Source organism: Sphaerodactylus townsendi, linkage group LG09 (genome assembly GCF_021028975.2).
Source record: "Sphaerodactylus townsendi isolate TG3544 linkage group LG09, MPM_Stown_v2.3, whole genome shotgun sequence".
NCBI lineage: Eukaryota > Metazoa > Chordata > Lepidosauria > Squamata > Sphaerodactylidae > Sphaerodactylus > Sphaerodactylus townsendi.
This window is the reverse complement of record NC_059433.1, coordinates 57307600-57327517: the sequence shown is the minus strand read 5'-3', so window position 1 is coordinate 57327517 and position 19918 is coordinate 57307600. Positions and strand designations below refer to the sequence as shown.

Sequence of the window (19918 nt, the reverse complement as noted above, 5' to 3'; positions counted from 1 at the left end):
ACAGGAAGAGAATACTTGCAATGAAAAAAGTTTCAGAAGGTAGAGAGCTAGAGGGGAGAAACTGGGGACCAACAGGGAGATGGGATTTACTTCCCCTCTAAGTGATCACAGGGCCCTCACCATGACAAGATGTTTGGAGCATGAAGGACAGGTTTATTGCTCCACATTTCTCTCTCTTCAGCCAACACTAGCCACCTGGATCGGGGATTTGGGCCAGAACGAGATTAGCTAGCTAGCAGAGAATGAGGTGGCAAGTGGAGCAGACAGCATATCCTGCCTTGCTAGCTAGTAGATGCCTGAAGTTGTCATAACCATAAGACTGGATGGAAAATGGAGACTGTTCAAGCCCTTGCTCAGAGTTCTTTGGGTTCTGAGTGCCCACCCTCTGGGACTGCCCCATCAGGCACACTTTCAAAGTCTCAGGGTACCTGGAAAAGGATGGAAGAGTCCAACCGTTGCCCAACCACTGTCCAACCATTCTTCACATTGTGAGCAGCCCCACTCTCAAAGCTCTGAAGATACCTAGGAAAGTGGGAAACAGGTTGTTTCTAGTTCCCTAAGAATGACTGCACAGGGGACTGTTCTTACTTCTGTGGTCAACCTTGACCAGACTAAAAACAAATCACAAAATGTTGCTGTGGATCCCCTCTTGTGTAATAAGCAATAATAGTTTTCCATCCTTAAAAACCAGAATCCCTTGTTTCTCCAATTTAACAGTGCAACAAGGAACATTCTGGACAACTACTACCAACGTAAACAGCAGCAAATTAAAAGAAGCTCCATTGTGTCTTATATAATTTTCCCCCAGCCTACATTCACAATCAGTGGTTACAATCTAAGTTGCTCCAATCTTTCAGTGTACCAGCCATAGAAGCACACATTACTTACAACGTATTTCATAAATAACGTACACTGTACCTTTGCCAAAGCGCATCTGTCTCTTACCTTGCCACTACATCAGGATAGCTACCACAAACATTCTGGGGCAAATGGTGTTTCAGCTGTATGTAGAAACCTGTGCCTTGTGGTACTGTCATAGTGAGCAGTTATTTTGCATTTTAGGATATAAGGGCCTGGAACATATATAAGGGGCCGTACCAGATGCATTAACTGGGTTTTTATTCTTGGATAGTGAGCTCTTGACAAGATCATCAAAGTCTCCTCAGTAACCTGAACAGTCATGAGATTAGAGGATATAGGTCTTCTTTAAAAGCAAGTTGGTGTAGTAATTATAACTAGAAATAGTAGTGAGATATGGACTCTAAGAATAATGGACATATAAATGCAGATGTGGATGTGCAAACTGGGAAGCTATGAGGTTCCACAAAGATTGGTAGTGGGACCAGTATTACTTAATTTGTTTACAAATGACCTGGAACTGAAGGTGAGCAGATCAGTAACCAAGTTTGCATCCGAACACTTTGGTGAAACCAAAGCAGATCATGAAGAGCTCCAAGGGGATGTCTTTTAATTGGGTATGCAGAAGACAATATAACATGAAGTTCAACATAGGTAAATTGAAAGGTAATGCGCACAAGATCAAATGAATTGTGCCTTTAAATATAGACTATGGAAGTGAGGCTGGCAGAAACTGAGAAGGAAAGAGACCAGGAGATATACTGATTGCCACTGTCAGAGATATCTTTGAAATGGGATTTGATGTATTCATGTACAAGAGGTCCATTAATGGTTACTAGCCCTTGATGACTAACAGGAACCTCAGCATTCACAGGCACTAATCCTCTGAATACCAGCAACAGGAGACAACACTGGAAGAAAGCCTTGGCATTTATGCCCTATTTGTCATTCCCCTGCTATGCTGGCTGGCACATATGTGAAACTGAATGCTAGACTAAATGGGAAACTGGTATAATCCAGCAGGGCACCTCTTAGGTTTGCATGACACTTATCTTGGGTCTAGGAGTGCATTATTTTCTTGAGGCTGTTCGAGTTATCTTTTTCATTTCCTTTCTTTCTGGGTCCCTGGTTTACCCTTTTCAAGTAGCAACCCCATATCTACCTCCCCAAAACCTCTTTCGAAGTTACTGGTTACTGTTGTCTTTACCTGTACCATGGATCTTAACTGCCTCTTCTGTCTACTGTTTGATCATGATTCCAATTCCAGATTCCCCTCTTTATCTCTCTGCCGACATTTTACATCAACTGAAATAGGTTTTTCAGTCTTAAGCCTACCATGCTGAGGAGCCCATGGGCAGGTTTATCTCTAGGAAGAGGTTCAGGTCAGATTTGCCTACACTATTGCAGAAACACAGACAAAATGAGGAAGGGAGAGAAAATCAGGAAAGGAAGGAAGGTCACTATCCATTGAATTCCAAACTACCATCAAATGAACATATTTATCTGCTAAAGAGACAAGCTCCAAATTCTAGCAATCCTCCTTTTTAATTTAGGAACAAAGAAAACAGCTACCTAACAATTATGGCTGAAAACAAAGGAAACACCACAACAAAATATATGATGTATTCTTACTGTTAGATTCAGAATCAAAGCAGAACTTAATTTCCAGTCTTTGAAAACTCAAGTACTCCGAGACACAGAATGGTACTAGTTCATCTTCATGGGAAGAACACATCCACTGTTCATCAATGGCAAGGTGACAAGTTTTGGAGTGTTCTCTTTGTATGATAAGAACTAGTGGGTAACCAAACGCAATATATTTTTATTCCCAGTCTGCACACCCACAGCTGCATTTATTTGTCCATTATTTTTAGGTTCCATATCTCACTACTATTTCTAATTATAATTACTATAACAACTCCAATAGCTTTTTGGCATATTTAAATTAATCATTCATTGCCTCAATGTTCCAAGCCAACAAACAGTAGCAATGTATCCCTCCATTTCTATCATGCTTTATCTCTAATCAAGGAGCTACAAGTACATGATGATGTTCGCACCTACAGGCTATTTTCTGTTCCAAACACAAAATTATGTTCATTTAGAGATTTATTTGCCTCTTCTCCATACAAATGGCCACAGAAGTTCACACCAGCAATGTCAATACATGTAGTTTCATATACACTGATTCACATATACATCACTTGGTGAGAACACTGTCCTCATACACAGCAACCTGCTGCTTTCCTGCTACAGCTGGCCCATGTACTGAAAATTGCTTCCGCAAACATATTAGTCACTAGAACAGATTATGTTTTTCAGTAAGACCTGTTTAAACACACAGGTTATTATCAAATTAGATATCCAAAGGAACCACAGAATCATTTGAACTTTCCACAGTTCCTAATTTAAAAAAAAATATACAACAAATGTACAGTAGCCTCTTAACTTCATCAAAAAACCTTTCTACCCTATTCAATCTACAACTTCCAGTTCCAAAATTCAACTACAGTAGTTTACAAAGCATTTTCTTTCTGTTTCTATATACAGCAACAGACATAGCTTATCAATCCAACTTTGTAACAAGTCCATTGATATATTTTACCCAAGTGCTTCAAAAAAACATGGCTTTATTGGAGTTTTATACCTGCATGAATGCCTTATTTATAATCTAAATTGTAGCACATCACACTGCAACACTTCTGTTAACACAGCACAGTATCACCAAAGAACTAAATAAAACATATCTCTATGAGCCTTGGGACAAAGCTTTTCTTAATGCTAATCAAAAAAACCAATCTCCTTCAAAATTCTTCTTAAGCTGTGTATTGACAAACAAACAGCATCATGAAACATAAGTAAAATTTCAAACAAAATATCTAAAGAGAATACACAGAGATGGACATGACTAGTACTATAAGAAATAATCAAGGAATTCATTTATTCTATACATTACAATGCAGCCTTTCAACCTAAACAGGGTCCCTAAGGGGATGAACATTAAAATATTTAAGACATTAAAAAAGAATTTAAAATAAGAGAATATGTAGCCTATAAAGTAAACAGTCCAATAAAAGCAATATAAACAAACAAAAACTCAACAACCAGAAAGGAGGACCAACAACAATTCTTGGATCTAGGTCTGTTTAAAAATTTGGAGCAAATCAGCTCTGAAGTTCTGCCTAAAACAATTCATTAAAACAATTTGTATTTTCTTCATGAAGCCAAGTTTGCTTAAACACTGGCCCACCTGCTTAAAAGATCTGTAACTATACTGCCGGCAAAGAAAGTGACTCACATATTTGAAAGTTGAGAGGCAGAGGCATTTAAGAATGGATTCTCTAGCAGCAACAAGTTTTATTCCAGGGAAGTAGTGTCTAATCATATGAAAACAACCCATACTTACACAGTCTATGAAAAGCATCTGCTATTAAGATTATAGACGCTGTAATAAGTTCAACACATCTTGCTACTAACAAACGTGTTTAGGAAGAGGCATCTCTCTACAATTAGAAAAGCAGTAATCTTTTAACATGTGTGTATGTAAATTTTCTTTGACTCTAGGAGCCAGCCCAAAAATCTAGGGGCCCGTCTAATTGTTCAGGCATCAGCGTTTCATACTTCAGTGTCCCAGTTCTCTAATGATTTTTATCCTAAGCTCTTCAGTTTCTTGTAATTTTATTAAAGCTATGAAAAAGGGTTGTAGCATATATAAGGGTAACCCTGGTTGTGAACTCCACAACAAAAAGCTAACATCTAACCCTAGCCTAATTTCTCCACAATTTTTCATAATTCCATTATTATTTTTAATGCTCCATTTAATTACAGTGTTTCACTACTGAAAGAAACTGATAGAGAAATTAATTCTACTACTATGGTAGAATTTATATATATATAAATAACACAAACTTTATGCACATTTGATTTTCTGTCACACAGGAAAACATACTGATAAACAATGATAGGCTTCAGACTGGATCCAGCCAGCTTTTTGCTCAATAGCCAATTCTCCTCCTTATTACTGTCCCATTCCACATGGCTTTTGGTCTGTGCAGATCTGATGATCTCAAATATAGCCTTGTGCTGATCTAAGTGCATCTCTGCCTTCCTTTATTTGCCAGTGGAAAACTGGCTGGACCCAAAAATGTATAACTGTTGAGAGGTGATACAGTAAAATTAAGGCTGAAATTTCTAGATGCCATGGCGACCTAGAGCTTGTCAAACTACTTTCACACTCTTATTGTCCACATATACTTCGCTTTATTACAAAGTCAATGCCAGGGAGACCTCAAAGTAATCTAAAAAGTTGTGCTGCCTGCTAGGTGCTGTTTACAAAATGGTACAGGACTTTTTAAAGGGTCGGAAACATTGAACCCATGATTTTTGGATCAGGTTACTAGCTTTATATTTACAAAATCTAAAGTATGGCAATGTTGAAAGCTAAAGTTAATCAACTTGTGTACACTTATAAAGGTTCTTAAAAAGTTTAACACATTCATGTTCTTAGGATGTGAATTATAAAATACTTAATTTAGAAAATGGATGTGTAGAAATTAGTAATTTTAGGCCATAAGTACCACTACTTTACATATTTATTGATCTCTGAAGAGGAAGCATTCCTCTGTGCAGCATAGAATGAAATACAAGACTTGATTCAAGTTTCAGGGTCTTGGTTTGCAACTTGCTTGTGACCAGACATGAAGCAAATGGAGGATTAAATGGCCATAATAAACTGGTGTGATACCCTTTCCCATAAGGAGTCTGTTCAAATTCTAGATGTTTAAGACTGAAATTGTGATACATACATACATACTGGGAGGTTCCAATGGACTCAGTGATACTGGCATATGAACATTAATTAAGATTCCACTCTAATGTGTGAAAAATTAACCACTCTGGTTACACGCATTTCACTATGGTAGATATACTTTTGTTCAAGAATGCTGTGAAGGATCAACACCAGTGTCTGCACATAAGCAACTCTACGTGAGCTAACCATGCATCAGTTCCCTATGACTCCTTGTTTTTTCTGCATGCAGAAAGCAGACTGGGCTTATTTGCGTGGTTCAATGTTACTGCATATAACCAGTACCATATTTATCAAAATGTCAACGAAACAAGACTCAGAAGTAGTTCGCACAGTACATTTTTTTCTCCCCACATGCCATCATAAGTTTTCTCAGGTAGAGTGGTTTACAAGTTGGGCTTACACTGAGAACCTACTAAGATGTGCACTTATCACTGGTCTCCTCCCAACAAAGGGAGGCAGTCTTGGCTAGTACAGGGATCTGCAACCTGCGGCTCTCCAGATGTTCATGGACTACAATTCCCATCAGCCCCTGCCAGCATGGCCACTTACTCTAAGCCTCCCAATGAGAAGTGCAATGATAGAGATGAGCCCCGCTACCCTCCCCAACTCTGAGCTGGGAGGGAAGGGAACTCTAAGGATTGGAAAGCAACTTTTTCTGTTTTCAGAGCTTTCGTACAAGATCAGAGGCAGCTCCCACCCTTCTCCATGCCACAGAGAAACACAGAGGCTGTCAACTTGATTTTAAAAATGTGCAAGCAGTGGCAAACACAATTGAGGGCTCCTGCATACACCTATATCAGGGCTGGCCAAATGTGGCTCCAGCTGGCTTATCAAATAGTTACTGAAGTACAGTGATAGCATTTATTCATAAGACAAATATGTGAATTATGACCCACATCTGCTTTTCCATTTTGAATACAATGTCCTTGCTATGCCTGAGCATTCTTGTTCTGCAACTGTGACACTTGTTATGGGAGCTCACAAAGCCCTTGCCACTACAGAGAGTCTGAATACCCACAAGAAAATCAATTTGTGCTGTGAACCTTCTGGATCACTTTCTGGAGAATCAAATGACCTCTGAAGGTACAGACATTGACAGCCTCCAACATAAACAAAAGATAGTGTGAACTGAACAACAAAGGACGTCATCGACATTAGTTCATATGATCACAGCAGTACATTTCCAGTTACTGCAAAGACAGGAATTGATGCCTTGCATAACTATGATCATGCAGCTCATATCACACTTGTGGCTGAAAGACAGTAACTTGTCAGCCATGATGGGAGAGAGGTCCCACATTTACACATCAGTCATATTTGCCATAAACATGGCAGTGTTTCTCTCACAATTTGAATAGGAACCAATGTGCATCCTTTAGATACCCACACATGTTGGGAATGGAGACTCTCAGATTCATGCTCTTGGATATTTATGGATTCATTCCTTTAGATCGTACCCACAAATGTGTGTCCATTCGTTTAGCTTGTACCCACAAATGTGATCCTCACTCAAAACATGGAGCTGTAAAAAAGAAGATACAAACTGATCTATCCTGAAAAAAAGAGGTCTGAGAACAAACAAGCAACTTAAACCCATCTATTCTCCATTCTTCTGCCCCACAAATCTCTAAGAAATCATAACCTCATTTCAGTCAAAATTACTTTAAACATCTCTTATATAGCTACAACTTGTTTTAGAGAAAGGACAACATATACAACTATGGCCAGGGGCTAGAAGATTTTTGCTAACTTTTATAACCACTCATTATTTGTGTCTGTTATTGACCCTCTTAAGGAGGGATAGGGGAGATACTCTTATGGATCTCCTTGATTATCATAATGATATTTTAAATTATGTCTGTAAGTGCTAGGAAGTCGCAATGTTTCCAAAACCCCAAAATGTAATTAAAGACCGAGGCAATCAAAAATATGCAGTTAGCATGGTTTTTCCACCCATACTAGCCTGCTTTGCATATAGCGAGCAATATTTCATGAATCTCTCAGCCTAGTATAAACCCACTGAATCACAGTACAAAAGAAAGGAATCTCTTCAGCTAGTTTCTGCTTTTCTGGGAAAAAAAGGGATATTGTACAATCTACTTCTAAGAAACATCTACCATGTTAAATGTCCAACACAGCACCACACCTAGAATGTGCTACAATTCTTCGGTCAGCCTGCTGAAATAAAATATTATCCAGCATCCAATATAAGTTTCTTTAATGTTTACAGGCACAGTGTATTATAAAAAACACAACGGTGTTGGCAATTGACTACTTCCTAAAGACTGGATCCAACAGAACTCCTTCCTCCAACTGAAGATTACTCAGTGCAAAGGAACCATTGGATTTGACTCAACATACATTAAACTGTTTTTCCACAAATTACAATATTACATTAGAAGATCTTACTGGTACATATCCTGCTGTCTGACTATTACTATTCTAGTTCTGCACACTGAAAAGCTCCATATTTCTAACAACATAGCCCAACGTGTTAATGTATTTGTGATTCTGTGACAATATACATATTAGCCCAAGGCTAATATGGAACAGATAATCAACTCATACCAATATTTTTAAAATATTTTACTTAATTTCCTCTAAGTACTAAAATATTTCTTAACTTACTGCATTAGAATGAATATGGCCTTTACGAACAATGGTAAACTTTGGTTTCTAGTTAATATCGTATTTCAATAATGAACCAGTAAAAACTAGCTAGTGCAGACAACAATACTGTAGAATAAGTAGCACTATATGTTCAAATTCATTATATTTGATATGTGAAAAATTTTCCAGAAATAGCTGAAGTTCCAAGGATTTTCTTAAGCACCCAGATGATTGAGAGGTACATTATTTTTATAGGATGAGCTCTATTTAGAAGTTTTGATAGTTTCCAAAACATTGTTCTTTTGTATTAAAATATGTTGTCAGAAAATAAATTAAGCATACTCCATACTACAGAGTTACTAAAAAGTAATTTTATTTTTTAAAAATAAGGATATGTGACAGTCACCTGTTTCAAACTTCAGGCAACAATTTCTCTCTCAATAACGTAGAACATAGAGCACTTTTACACTTTTTGCATTGTTTCATTGCTGCAGTACTACTTAGGACACTGTTTGAAAGACATAAAAGCTAAACCTTCCGAGCTCTTTCCCCATCATACTCTAGTCTCTGTTTATCAGCATGTGTTTTTCATAATCCCATGCCACTTCAAGAATAAAAGATAGTTAGAAACTTTCATAAGAGTACTTGGGAAGGAAGTTGTTCTCTCTGTAACACTCTACAGAGCAAGGCAGAGTTCTGCAAATGTGCCTGAAGCATCCAGCTACATTTAGCTTTCAGCCTTTTTATTATCATTGTCAATGAATGGGGCCCCAGTCAAATTAAGCTGCCATTTTAGGTTAAAGACTGAAGAGCCTCTGTCGTGCAACAGCAAGACAAAAAACACTCCAGCCAACAGCTGCAGCGTTCTAACTGGGGGGAAAAAATCCATGAAAAATACAGCTCACAACTGTGCTTTTTAACAAAAGAAAAATTATATAATACTCACACATTACAGCAAACTAACTGGGTTTATAATTGGGATAAACCGGCTACCCATGCTGCTAGGGTCATAATCACTAAGATATTTGCCGCCGTTAGAAGGGATGATCTGTGAGAAAACAGAAATATTTTTTGTTCAACTTTTATCTTTATTTCATTGTGTATTATGCCAGAGATACAAGCACATTTCCTTCAGGAAACAGACTGTACTTCAAAACAGAAAAAATAAATTCCAAGGCATATATTTCCACAGCAAACAGCAAAACAAAAACATATCAGTTTAAAATGAATACTTTTCAAACTGAAATCTACCAGCACTAAGTTGCAGGAAAAGCTAACTGCACATAAAGAATATCTAGACCTACTTGAAAAGCACATTCAGTACAATACCAAACAAAGACAAAGTAGAATGAGTTGCCTGATGTACATAACAATCTCCAGCAATGCAAAGGAAACTCTCCACGCATTGCTACTTTTCTTTTGTCCATTGTCCCTTTAAAACTACTTTAAAACCAAGTCCTGAGCACTAGCCAAAAGTGATCTGGAGAAACTCATCCGATTTACTGTCAGCGCAATAAATCTGGAGCTTAACGCCGCCACCCCAAGGGCTGCCCCCCGTTAGTTTGAGAGGGTCCCTCACCGTTCAGGAGGGTGTCCCCTTATACATTGCTATGGGGGGGGGGGGGATGAATGTGATATAATGATGGCTGCTCCTTCTCCCTGAGACTCGCCAACAGCCTTCCCTCCCCCCTCATGCGCCCCCCCTCCACTTCTCCAGTGTCCGCTTCTGTATTCTGCACCCACCCACCATAGCCGAGGCAGAAACAAAATCCCTGGCCGGTCTCTCATTTCCCTCCAAGAATCAATCCCAAACACAGACGCTCCCTGACCGCCTGGCCTCAAACCACCTTTTCCGCTCACCCTCAAAATGGCCTTGGTTTCGGGAAGGGAGGGGGGGGGGAGAAACTACGTCCACCACCGGGGAGACTTCGCAGCGACCCGCTGGCGATCAGTGAAAGAGACACACAGATCGAGAGAAGCGCGCAGGCGAAAGGCGATGGGGAGGAGGGGGGGGGCGCACAAAAAGGGAAGCTGACTTGGTCCGCGGGGTTAAGTCTCTATTATGTTACCGCCGCCAGCCCAGTCCGCTTAGGTAGCGTCTCTCTCGCCCCTCTTCCTCTTCCTCCTCCTCCCTTTCTTCTTGGGAAACAGCCGGGAGTACCCCTCCCCCCCACACACACCAGGTCCCCCGCGTGTGACTCCCGTTTCGCTCCCACCAGCCTCCTCGCTCCTCTCCGGCAAAGACAAATAACCCCAACGCAACCTCGTGCCTCTCTCTTTCTCTGCCCTCCACCTTTTATTTCTCTCTCTCTCCCCCCACCCCTATTTCCTCGGGTTCTTTCCCTTCTTGTCCCCCCCCCCCCGACCACCCCACTGGGTCCGTGGGTTCGCACGGGTCAGGCTATCAGGAGATATAGGGTGGTGGCGGCAGCCCCGCACTTTGTTAGTGCTTGTTGTGCTGCCAGGGCCGGGAGCGCTCAGCGTGGCCGGCAGGGCGGAGGGGGGGGGCGCTCCATGGAAGGCTCATCTCCCCCCCCCCTCCTCCCGCGAACACCCGCCTCGCCCAGCCTGCCGCCTCCTTTCCTCCCCCCTCGGAGACTTTCCTCTAACTTTTATCCCGTTTTAATCACCCTCCAAACTTGCGCTCGAGGAAAGAGGAGTACGAAAGCCGCCAGACTCGCTCTCCGGTGTGCTCGCCCCCCCCCCCCCCGCAGCCATTAACATCCTGAGAAGCTCCTCGCGAGGGGGGATGCACATGGGCTGAGCGGAGAGCCGGGCGAGGGGCTCGGAGCGCACAACCGGGTCTCAACCCCCACCCCCAAAGAGTCGACCGACCTGCCGTGGGGCCCGGCCAAATGGGCAGCGGCTCTGCCCTCGAGGCTGTGTTAGAGCCGACTCTGAAGGGCGCGGGTCACTCACCGGGTCAAAACCGGCTCAGCGGCGTCCTCCGGCGTCGGAGGGAAGTGGAAGGCGGGGGGAGGGAGGTTAGAAAGACCGAGAGAGCCTCTTCCTCCCTCGCAAACAAACAGAGAGAGCCACACACACACACACATACACGCGCACGCACCGGGAGTTGGTTTCGGCCCGACGGTCAAAGCGAAGGCGGGCGGCGATCCCCAGACCGGGGCCGGCGGAGAAGGGAGGGGGGATCACTGGGGGTCTCGGGGTCCTCGCCGGGTCCCGGCTCCGCTTCGCTCCTTTGTGTAATTTCACTCGATTCAAGTTTAATCCGATAGTTCCCGAGCGCGTCCGCAGAAGCCGAGCGACACAACCAGCCAGCCAGGCGGCTGCCGCTGCTGCTGCGACCGCCCCCTGCCTGCCCGCTCCCGCCCCCGTCGCTCGCTCCCCCCGCCCGCCACGAGGCGCGTCCCCGACACCCCTCCCTCTTGTGGGCGAGCGGCGGAGCGTGAGAGAGAGCGCGTGCTCGCAGGCCCCGCCCACACAGCGCTACACGTCAATAACCCGTCTGGTATAATTTATGCAAGAATCTGGCCCCGCTGAAAGGACGAAGGGGGGAGGGGTGGAACGGGTCAGGTCACTAACCTTCCTTCCCTCCCTCCCACTGTCAGGCCGGGCGCAGCCTCCCCAATCCGCGAGGAAATTGCCTCCTCCAGGGAGCGCAGGAAGAAAGGGTGGCTGGGCGGGTGGGGGGAGGGGTGCCAAGTGCTGACAGGGCGCTGTGGACAGTGATGCTCAGACAAGTCGACACCCTTTCCCTCCCCCCCCCCCACCAAGCGACAACGGAAGGGGAGGCGGGCACGACAAAAAGTGTGTGTGGGGGGGAGAGGGATGGTGTTCAATGTGTAGATATCGATATGCAGCTACTGAGAAGGCACCCTGCCTCCTCTGCCTGTCCTCTGGACAAATGGCCGAGAATCCCTGCGAGAAAGGGGCGGTATTTATGGGAGCCCCTCATGGCCTCAGGCAGTAACAGCTTAACCTGGCCACACAGATCAGGCAGTTACCTCAGGCAGATTAAAACGCTCTGCTTTCGCAGCTGCTGTAGAGCCCAGAAAAGTTCTCTGTTGTACAACTCCTTATAAATACAGCAGAAGGAAGAGCACCTGCAAGCGAAAGTCTTCAAAAGTACTTTCTGACTCAGATTAGAGCCAGCATCTCTGAGAAAATCTGCCTGAACAATGCCCACGCGATGCTCTTCAAACATGTTCTCAGATAACAGACGGCACCTTCACACAAGACAAGCATTGGTGTCAAGCTAAAACATGCAAGAGGTGTGCATGCATTCTTTTTACAGCAACTTAACAACACTGTGCCTAGGATCTGCAATCGGTTGGTACTTCTCACTAAATGTACACAAAAGGGGAAAGCTGTAATATAAAACGTTTCTAAAAACAGCTCAAACTCCATAATTCTAAAAGACGTGACCATAAACTGAATGTTAACTTCAGAATGGGTATCATGAGATTTCCCAACTGCTCACAGCAGAACCACACCCACAAATATAGAGCAAGACTGGGAGGGAATCATCACTCCTACAATGCGAACAGTAAGATTTACTGTCTATTAATCTTGAGTAAGCTGTATTATTCATGTAAAAAAATAGGCCCTTGGTGAATACTCACATCAGTTGCTGCTCCTTTTCCCTGTGAACACTGAACCAACTGCCATTTCTCACATCTCCCAATCACTTCAGTTCCTTGACAGTTTTAATTACTGTCCGAAACAGAGATCTTATGTAGCTAACAAGATCTCTTCTCCAGGCTGATTAAAGATACTGAATACTCATTAGGTAATGATTTGGGACTTAAACAGCACTATAACTCGGTTGACCCACACAGCACACTTAAGCTCTAGATTTCACCATAGTTAACTTTCTGTAAATTCAAGTTTATAATTTTAACTAATAAGAACCATATCTGCACATGAGATGACAATCATGTTACTGCATACTGTAGTAGAAAACCAATCTCTGGATCAATATTTAATAACTGACACTTATTACAATTCTAAATTCTTCTATAAGCATGCTTGAGATACTGGGATGAACTAGACATTTGCCACAGGTATTATGACAAGAATATTTATTTGAAACATTTCTATGCCACCTTTCCACCCAATTCAGGGGCTTCAAGGCAAAACAGGAACTGTGTTTAGTAATAACTAATTTACATTAAGTGTTATGAACAGATATCCTCAGATTTCTCTACCCAACATCTGAAACTACAGGTTTCAGAACAAGTTGAATGATTTATCAAAAAATCAAGAAGTTAACCAAGGCACAATCAAGGCCAGATGTAATTTCCAAATCTTTCTCCACATAATTTTTTAAAAAAAGTTCTTAGTACCATGGTTTACTTAACTGAAGTCTAGGACGTCCCAAATCTGAATCTAAGAAGCATCAAAATACAGAAGAGATAAAGTACTACAGTTCTAAGCTGGAAGGTAAAAGATGTTAACTGTATCATTACTGGAATAGTAGTTTTAAGTGTTCAAAAAGAGGCCAACTGATTTTAAAAAAGGCACAGAGTCATGCCTCATCAGTCATTTCTCATGGTTGAAGCAGTGGCATAACGCCAAGGGAGAAGGGGGGTGCAACGCCCTGGGCACGCGCCTTTGTGGGGGCATGGCATGGCAGTTCTAGGGCGTGGCAGGGGCACGGGGTGCATGCGTGCCCTGGGCACAGTTCCCCCTCGCTTCACCCGTTTGGAAGCCTCCAGTATTAAACAAATAAAATAAAGTGACCTCAGGATATAAATAAGCAGGAAATAATCAAGATTTAGGAAAAAGTCATAGAACCAAACTAACCTTCTACACCAGGGGTAGGGAACCTGCGGCTCTCCAGATGTTCAGGAACTACAATTCCCATCAGCCTCTGTCAGCATGGCCAATTGGCCATGCTGACAGAGGCTGATGGGAATTGTAGTTCCTGAACATCTGGAGAGCCGCAGGTTCCCTACCCCTGATCTATACCATGCTCAGGATAAAGCTGACAGGAGATTTATGTATTTATCAGCCATTTCCTGGGCCATTGTTCTAGAATGCTCCACTTGGGCCCTAGGGGATAGACCAAGGTAGGCACCAGAACCCAAGTGGATCACTGCAGAATAAAGACAGTCCAGGAAATGGCAGAAGAATTCATAAATCTCCTGTCAGCTTTATCCTAAACAGGGTATAGTAATCAAACATTCCTGTTGATCTTTTTCTCCCATCATTTTCAAAGGATTCAGAGATTAATACCTTTCCTGGCTACTGTTGTCAGGTACATCATTTAAATACACACATCCCATTCTGTTTACAATGTATCCTTTTCATGTTTCAAAATGCCCACTTACATGCAGAGAGTAACAGAGAACAACAAAATCCTGAATTTAATGGGTTGCTGTTGACTATCCTAGACACAGGAACAAATGGGAAGTTCCCTGTCTAGCCAAAGCAGATGCCTTGTTACCTCAATTCCATCCACAACAGTGTTCTCCTGGTCCTATGGCAAATGATGAATGCCCCCTCCCCCACTTATGGCATCCACTGTCCTGCATTCATGGAAGTTGTGCACAACAAAGAAAAGGCCAGAGGAATACAGCCCATGCATATCAATGTGATCATACAGACATATGCATCCCTGAAGTCTTGCTTTCAGTAGAGCCTGATCTGGGAAAGTTTTATTGGGTGTTTTTGTAAATAAGCCTTTTGGTTGATTGTTTAGTTTACAGTCTTGGGTAAAAAAATAAATAAGAGTAAGAATTTATGCACAGTTGTACAACCCAGGAGACTACAAAAGATTTTCAGCCACTTTAAATTTGAAAGGTACAGTAATTACATTTTAGGCATATTCTCAGGCATATCCAGGGGTTTGTTAATCTTGTCCTTAGTAAAACAAACCTCTGAACAAGTCACACATACATTTTTTTTGAGTTAAGATGCAAGATGCTGAAGGAATGTGACTTCTCAGAGGAAAGTAGCTGCATGTTTTCACATGAACTGCATCTTTGGAGACACACTGGAGCTGGAAGGAAAACTGCACCCTCTTAGAAATACCTGTGTTGAGTAATACAGTTTGAGTCTGGAGAAAGAAAGAAAATCCAAGCCAAGTATACCACAATTAATTAGTTTATATTATGTTCTAGACATTATTTTTGAAAGCATATTCTTCCATCCTCAGCTTCTTATAGATACTGAATAGATTGGTGTTAAAAATTAGTCTCTGAATCAAGCAACTCAACATCATCTCTGCACTGTCATGATTTTCAAGAATGACACATCAATGATGCATTGTACCTACCTAGCCTGATAATAAAATATGAAAGCGATATTGAAGCAAAACACCATTTTTCATTGGTTAAATGTTTCCAACATGATGTCAACTCATCTCTCAGAACAATCAATAGCACTCACTTTGAAGCTTACATCTGTTGACTAAGTCAGCCTTAAACAGTCTCATGGCTGTAACAGGCTTTTAATAGTCCTTTGGAAACAATGTCTGGGTGTGCGTGCCATCCAGTTGCAGAAAATGTATGGCAACGCCATAGGGTTTTCAAGGCAAGATACATTTGAAGTGGTTTGCTCTTGTCTTCCTTTGACCTGGGAGAGATCTAAGAGAACTATGACTGCCCCAAGGTTACCCAGCAGGCTTCATGTGGAGGAGTGGGGAATTGAGTCCAGTTATCCAGATTAGAGTCCCCCACTCTAGGCCACCACACTATGCTGGCTCCCTTGGAAACAATACCAACTGTTTATTTGGTAGATATTTTATGCACCATTCCTCAAAAAAGCTTAGGGCAACGTATATGGCTCTTCTTTCACCATTTTATCTTTACAACAACCCTGTAAGGTCAGTAAGGCTAAGAATGGCAGATCCAAGGTCACCCAAGAAACTTCATGGGCAAATGAAGATTTGGACTAGGGGCAAAGGCATTGATGATAGGACATTTTGGAGGACAGTGATTCATAAGGTCACCATGAGTCAGAAGTGATTTGATGGTACTTAACACACACACAGTATACATCTGAGGGTGTTTACATTAATGTTAAACACAATATGTAGTCCGAAAAACTGAGTTCACTTATATCCTACCACCTGTAAATGTGGCTCCCACTGGCTAGAACGCTTGCAAAGTGTTAGAATCCACAACTGTATGAACGACCAAGAATCCATTTCTTGTTATGCTACAAATGAAGAACAAATTCTGAATTCAGATAGCAGGCTTATCTGAAATGTAAAATTGTGAATCAAAATGCCACTGTGATTTAGTGGTTAAGAGTCTTGGAGACAGAGGCCCCTTCCGCACACGCAAAATAATGCGTTTTCAAACCACTTTCACAACTGTTTGCAAGTGGATTTTGCCATTCCGCACAGCTTCAAAGAGCACTGAAAGCAGTTTGAAAGTGCATTATTCTGCATGTGCAGAATGAGCCAGAGTTTCAAGTCTCCACTCTGCCAATGAAACTTACTGTGTAGCCCTGGGCCAGTTGCTCTCAACCTGCCTAATATACCTACCCTTACAGGATTTGGTAGCCACTTTGTGTCTGAACTGGGAAGAAAACCAGGTATGAATGAAGTAAAAAAAGAAAAGAAATGCAACAGTATTTAGGAGGGCAAAGTTGTGGGCTCCTCTATGCTTTGCACATCTTAGGCCCCTTACGCACATGCAGAATAGTGCATTTACAATCCAATTTGAAGCTGGATTTTACTGTGTGGAATAGCAAAATCCACTTTCAAACAATCATGAAAGTGGATTGAATGTGCATTCTGTATACGTGGAAGGAGCCTTAGAGAAATGAAGCAAATGGCAATTGTTGCAGTTAGTACTGAGAACAGCGGTAGCAGAACTGAATAGAAAACAAAATAGAAATCCCATTCTCACCTAATATTATTCAGCTGTACAGTGACTTAAAAATTAATTATGTGAATACATATATATCTAGAAAAGTTATATCAGGAAGGGTTATCATCCTGATCCTAGGATGATCCAGCACTAAAATCCTATTCACAGTATTGTGCGTTATAAAGACAGCCATTGGCATAGATCTCAATCAGCATATATCAAGATTACAGGAAGTTATGTCAGACCTGCAATATTCAGAAATTCTGGCATTTGGAGGAATGAGTGCTGTTCTTTAACTCACCCTTCCACAACATTTTTACATTTCCATCTAATTCAGATTCTAGATTTTGAGCAACTTAAAAAAGCTGGCCCATACAAATGTTCATATAGTACTAATTACTTAGTGGAAGTCCTTTGAAAGGGTTTTAAAATTTTAAAGAGCCCTTTGGGGATTGGGCGGTATAGAAATCCCATAAATAAATAAAAATAAATAAAAAATATGACTGTCAGAAGTATTATGCAACTTGTAAATTAGCAAGAGTTATACAGTTTGAAATACGGAACATACTTTTTTGACCTGCTACTTTTATTCTACATAATCAAATATCCCTTAGAGGCCCAATGCAAGCGAAGGCACCAACAAATTTGATACTATGCTCAAAAACATTTATTAAAACAAATTTAGTTGGAAAAAGTCTAACACTAAAGATAAGTGGGAACCATGAATTTAATTTGCCAACATCATCAGTACATAATCACTGAAACGCCAATTGAATGCTTTTTTGTGTGAAGCTGTTGAACTGCTTTGTTAACATTTCATTCTAAGAATACGTTTGCCAGTGCACAGAGTCTTTACAGTGGTATTTAGATATGAGCAAATGCAACAGAAATTTACTTTAAAACATATTTACACAATTAACCCATGTGCTAAAATGTATTTGTATACCACCTTCAGCAAAAATACAACTGAAATACCAATGAAATTTTGTAAATCAAGACATCTTTTACTTTTATCCTGAAGAAAATGGCAACTTATACTCTCATGTCATTAGTCAGCAGCAAAATGAACGTATTACTTAAAATATTGCTCTCTCATCTCTTATATTATATGCTATCTTCAGGAATTAACACTTCAGGGAGAAGGAGAGATGTAGATTTGATCCTGACTGCAGCCACAAAAAAGCAGAAGTGTAAATGGGATAAAATAATAAGTCTTAAGGGAAATGTGTTATATAGCATGAGTAAGGATGCAGTATACACTTTTCTGGAAGTAAGACCCATAACCTGGGATTTACTTCCAAATAGTACTGCTTAGAATTGCTCCTGACAACTGATCGTTCTTTGATAACTACTAGGGAAACAGAAAGCATACAAAGGGACAAAGCAAAACATTATGATGGATTGAACAAGGTCTGGGAGTGGCAGAAAAGGGTTGAACAAGGTCTGGGAGTGGCAGAAAAGGGTCTAAGAAAGCAACTGGGTCTAAGGCTCATTCCGCACATGCAGAATAATGCACTTTCAAACTGCTTTCAGTGTTCTTTGAAGCTGTGCAGAATGGCAAAAACCACTTGCAAACAGTTGTGAAAGTGGTTTGAAAATGCATTATTTTGCGTGTGCGGAAGGGGCCTAAGAAAGCAAAATAAAACTGCAAAGATTGTCATGCCCTTATATAAAGCAGTGGTGCGACCGCACTTGGAGTACTGTGTTCAGTTCTGGTTGCCACATCTCAAAAAGGATATTGAAGAGATAGAAAAAGTGCAGAGGAGGGCAATGAGGATGATTGAGGGACTGGAGCACCTTTCTTATGAGGAGAGGCTGCAGCGTTTGGGACTCTTTAGTTTGGAGAGGAGACGGCTGAGGGGGGATATGATTGAAGTCTATAAAATTATGCATGGGGTAAAAAATGTTGACAGAGAGAAATTTTTCTCTCTTTCTCACAATACTAGAACCAGGGGGCATCCATTGAAAATGCTGGGGGGAAGAATTAGGACTAATAAAAGGAAACACTTCTTCACGCAATGTGTGATTGGTGTTTGGAATATGCTGCCACAGGAGGTGGTGATGGCCACTAACCTGGATAGCTTTAAAAGGGGCTTGGACAGATTTATGGAGGAGAAGTCGATTTATCGCTACCAATCTTGATCCTCTTGATCTGAGATTGCAAATGCCTCAACAGTCCAGGTGCTCGGGAGCAACAGCCGCAGAAGGCCATTGCTTTCACGTCCTGCATGTGAGCTCCCAATGGCACCTGGTGGGCCACTGCGAGTAGCAGAGAGCTGGACTAGATGGACTCTGGCCTGATCCAGCTGGCTTGTTCTTATGTTCTAACATTTCCCAGTTTTTTTCTAAAATGCTACTAAATGAGACAAACTACTAAAAACACATTTGTGATAATAGTATCTGACTCTTATGAATGGAAACATTTAGTGACAAAACAAAAGTGCAATGCATGTTAGAAATGGCTCACACGCTAGTTTAACATGGTCTGAAATAGGAGGTACCAAAAGCAAGCCTCTCCAACCTGGAAGTGAGAAAAATAAGGAAGGTTTACTCAATTAAAATAGAAGCCATGCGACACAAAAGTCACTATGAACAAAGGGACTAGATGAAATCATGATTTAAAAGAATCATCTGTAGAATACACATAGGAAGGCTAAGATGTTGTTAACACTTTTATCTCACACCACAGCACATAGCTGAGGCTGCCATATTGATCAACTAGAGTAGGAAGTGCTTATGTCTCTAATTCCCTTTTTTGAGAAAGCCAGAATTTGTTTTGATACTGATTTGTTTTCCATCACATTTTTTAAAAACCCTGAAACCGTTGTTTGTATTTATGATTCTCTTCTAACAATGC

General features: G+C 41.5%; 1 protein-coding gene across 6 annotated transcripts in view; it reads right to left on the bottom strand.

Annotated features, from left to right (window-relative positions):
- CHD7 (chromodomain helicase DNA binding protein 7) overlaps positions 1-11589 on the bottom strand; it is a 202266-nt gene extending 190677 nt beyond the window's left edge. For 2 of the 6 annotated variants that reach the window (XM_048508624.1, XM_048508629.1), the window contains exons 1-2: positions 11346-11589; positions 9225-9326 (exon numbers count right to left, since the gene is read on the bottom strand). The gene's annotated coding sequence lies outside the window, so the exon portion shown is untranslated. Of the gene's footprint in view, positions 1-9224; positions 9327-10138; positions 10222-11113; positions 11133-11197; positions 11223-11345 lie in introns of those variants that run through there. The other 4 variants (XM_048508626.1, XM_048508625.1, XM_048508627.1 and 1 more) reach the window with 4 other exon arrangements.
- Positions 11590-19918: the final 8329 nt, after the last annotated feature.